The sequence below is a fragment of the Palaemon carinicauda genome, chromosome 20 (genome assembly GCF_036898095.1).
Source record: "Palaemon carinicauda isolate YSFRI2023 chromosome 20, ASM3689809v2, whole genome shotgun sequence".
Taxonomy (NCBI): domain Eukaryota; kingdom Metazoa; phylum Arthropoda; class Malacostraca; order Decapoda; family Palaemonidae; genus Palaemon; species Palaemon carinicauda.
The window spans coordinates 35794836-35798912 of NC_090744.1; the positions used below are offsets into that span (position 1 = coordinate 35794836).

The 4077-nt window shown below is 43.9% G+C and overlaps 1 pseudogene; it reads left to right on the forward strand.

Moving 5' to 3' along the window:
• The first annotated feature begins 3591 nt into the window (after positions 1–3591).
• On the forward strand, positions 3592–3704 carry LOC137614516 (U6 spliceosomal RNA; annotated as a pseudogene).
• The last annotated feature ends 373 nt before the right edge of the window (positions 3705–4077 follow it).

Genomic DNA, 4077 nt, shown 5'->3' on the forward strand with positions numbered 1-4077 from the left:
CCCCAGGTTCGACTCTTTCCAGGTTTCGAGTCTCCGTTCTGTAACAGGTGACCCAGACCATCTCCTACTGTGCCCAGTGAGGAGTCTGAGGTTGTATCTTAAAAGAACAGCTGCAGTTCGTCCCCAGGTGCAAGCCCTGTTCGTGAGCACCGGGAAGACGAAGAAGAGGGTCACCAGGAATACCATCTCTGCCTGGATTTGCAAGGTGATACATCTGGCCTTGAATTCTGACCCTCCTCCGTCACGTCGCCCTAGAGCGCATGATGTCAGGGGCATAGTTACGTCCCTGGCCTTCAAGAAGAATTATTCAGTGACGCAGGTCCTTGAAGCTGGGGTGTGGAAACGTCAGACCACCTTCACGGCCCACTACCTGCAAGACGTGACACACAGGAGGCTCGATACATTCTCTATCGGCCCTGTGGTGGCTGCACAACAGCTGGTCTAACCTCAGGCTCCTTAATGGACAAGTAGCAGAAGGTTGAGGGCATTGTTACCCGGTTTTAGTCTGCGTGAATGAAAAGATCTGTCTGGCCCTTATTCTTTTCTTCATCCTCTCCTCCCTAGGAGAAAGCAGCATCCTGGGTTCTCTGCACAGCTTACCTCGAACCTCTGCAGGTAAGCCATGCTCCCTTGTGTTCCTAGTATTAAAATGTAATACTGTCATGTCCCCATACCCTGACGAGGTGGTATTGGGAGAGTCCTAGCCTAGATTTCCATCTGAAGAACTCCAGGTCACCTTCCTAGGATGAGTCACTTCTCACCTTCACACACAGCTTATGTAGGCCGCAGCAGTTTCACAGCGTGCCAGCGAGGAGCAGGGACCCCTTATTTCTTGAGTACTTACATACTCGAATTTGGGGTCCCCGGGCAAGCCAAAGCCAGTATGGCAGGGGACTTACTGCCCTTCCTAAGGGTTGAGTCACCCCATGTAAATAGCGTGGTTTGTATTTCAGTTACGGAACAAATGACAAATTCGTAGATAATTTGTATTTTTCCTAACTATACAAACCTTACCTATTTACACATATGTGCCCGCCAGCCCTGTCCCCCGGGATAAGTCCTACCTCTAAGCAAAGTGAAGCATTCCCCGGTGTGTGTGAGGGGGTAGGGGTTAGCTAGCTACCCCTTCCTACCCCCCGCTAACTAGCAGCAGGGTAGTAAACCCTCGTTAAAACTTTTATGGCTCGTTATTCAGCTACACCGAAGTAATTACCCCATGTAAATAGCTAAGGTTTGTATAGTTAGGAAAAATACAAATTATCTACGAATTTGTCATATTCCTACGTTTTTAAGAATTCTTACATACACTAGTCACACTGCTAGTATCACACATTCACATAGATTATTCAGGCCGCTAACCGTGCTTTGTATGAATTGTTTAGTGAGGTGTCAGTGTTTCTTTCTGTTACGTGTGGAGCACGTACGGAAATCCCCAGGTCAAAGACCACCCATTTGATCTGGACTACCATCCTCCTAAGGTGTGAGTCAATCCCTATAAATAGTGATGGTTTGTATTTAGTGTCAGAACAAATGGCAAATTTAGAAGTTATTTGTATTTTTCCTAACAATACAAACCTGTAGCTATTTATACAAGTTGGCCCGCCATCACCTGTCCCCAGGGAGTCCTGTTTGCAATAAAATGTAATGAAACAACACAGGTGTGTATATGTGAGTGGGGTGGCTGGCTACCCCACTACACCCCACCCCCACTAACTAGCGGTAGGGTAGTTCCACCTCGCTTACAAGTCTTTATGGCTAATCTTCAAGCTTCGCTGAAAGATAATCCCTATAAATAGCTAACGATTTGTATCCTTAGGAAAAATACAAATTACTTCCAAATTTGTCATTTTGAAAGCAAAATTACCAAAAAAAGTCCTGTATTTGAGTAAAACATTATTAAAAGTGAAAAAGATATGAAGGTCAAAAATAAATTCCTACAGTACTAACAATACCCAGACTCAGAACAAGGAAATCAGATTTATCCATATTCACATATCAAATGTCATCAACCTAAATGATTCTAACACAGTAGCTGACAATTGTTATATAGGACCACTGGCACATCAGGTTCACGTCGAGCATTCCACTCTCCCTTGCATTTGCATATGTTAGTGTTAAGTGCATAGAAGGAGCGTATTAGCCTACTGCTTTGTGACCATCTATGTCCACTATCGTAGGTTCATAGTGTAGCACATCACGCCAACGTTAAATACAGAACTGTAATTTATTTCTTGGCCACTGGAAGTTAAAATCACAACCAACTAGACATAACTATTGTGCCAGTATACATTTTACCTGCCCTACTGGGTGTAGGGCATTGCCCAAACCTGAGATATAAGATGAAAAACAATTTCATGGCTGAGTGAGCAGTTTGCCATAATTACGGTTATGAAATATACTGCAGTTGTTCCAGTACAAATTCCTGTAGAAACCTTCGTCCTTTACATAGGTGATAGAGCAGCGAAGCTACTGTTATTCCCTTTCTCTTTGGACATATAGTCGATCAGTATGAGCATTTCTCTGCCCATGGGAGAAACAGGGTTGGCCAGTTCTCCACCTAGAATGAAGAAAATAAAAATAAATTGCACGTTATTTTGTTTTCTCCTCAGCTGTTCAGGACTGTGATCATCTTCGAAACGAAACTTCTCGTTTGCTAGCAACCTTTGGAACAATACCACTGCGCGGTGCCCCTTTGGAACGACATCATGATGCAAGTATCTTGTGGAATGTTACCACACATGCTTGTGATGCGAGCATCATTGGAACGTTACCTCTTTTTGTTTGTTATTGCTAACCTGTTAGCGATCGATTGCTCGCTCTTACAGTAGCATCATCACTTTAGTTTGCTCTCCCATTAAAGCAATACTAGATATACTAGGTGTTTGCGTATTATTTAGAGAACGCCATAACACAGGTGCACAATCACAAGCTGCAACATCAACTGCTCAACATGTTGCTTGCAATCAATCACATCTCTCTTAACTGCTCGTAATCAGTCGCACACACTGTCACCTGGTCGCGATTGATCACGCATCCTCTCCCCTACCTGTTAGATCACTTTCTTGTGGGAATACCACTACTAGCCCTCTCATTTGTTCCCATACAAATACAACCTGAGGTTGTATGTGCAAAGTTAGATAGCGAACAGAATGAAAATAATTTATAATTGCTCCTACACAAATATAAACTCAAGTAGAGTATTAAGGGTTACATAGTTAGGAAGAATATAAATTACTTCTGAATGGGTCAGTTTGGTATTTTTGGGCCAAGCAAACATGGCACCACTCTAGTGGTTGCACCTAAGCATATAACTTAGAGCAGTCACATGCTGGTCCACTCCTTGGTATTGGCACGTCGTCCACCTCACCAGTTGACTTGTGAGCCCCGACTGTGGTTGCACTCAGCCCTTTACTCCCAAGTATGCTTGGGCTGAATAGTAAAGATACGTACAAACACAGCCAATTATGTTTTCCTTCAGCACTGTCCAAAGACTATTAGTGATGCCAGGATAAAATATATTGACTGACAACAACCATTTCAGATCAGAAATGTCAAAGGTGCAACCAACATGGGCTAGGAAAGAGGGCCCAAGTATTTGCTTTGACAGTGCAGTACATACAAGAACATTTTAATGATAAAGACAGGCTTAGCATAGCCCCTGAGCAGGGATGGCATGGAAACTACCCGAGCATTCCATGATTTTTCTCCTTTTCCATGAGGGTTAACAGTCCTACGATCATGCCTGTGGGAGGATTCCTACAACCCTGATAGAGGAGGGAATGATGATATACGACAGAACAGTAGACTGTGGACATGCTTCAGTCCTCGTTCTGCTTCCTGTTCACCAATTTCTCCTCCTCCTAATTTACCACCAGCCTCTTCATTGGTCCTACTGCAGTGATTGACAAAGACTTAGCTATCCAGACAGAGGTTCATGTCATGCTGCAGAAAGTGCTCTCCGGAGTGCACGCATGTACCTCAGCATACACACAGGCTTGCTCGCGTGATTTCACCAGGAGGTTAATGATGGCTCCCCAAACTTCTTCAGTCAACTTTTCTGGTAAAAAATGTGTCGGA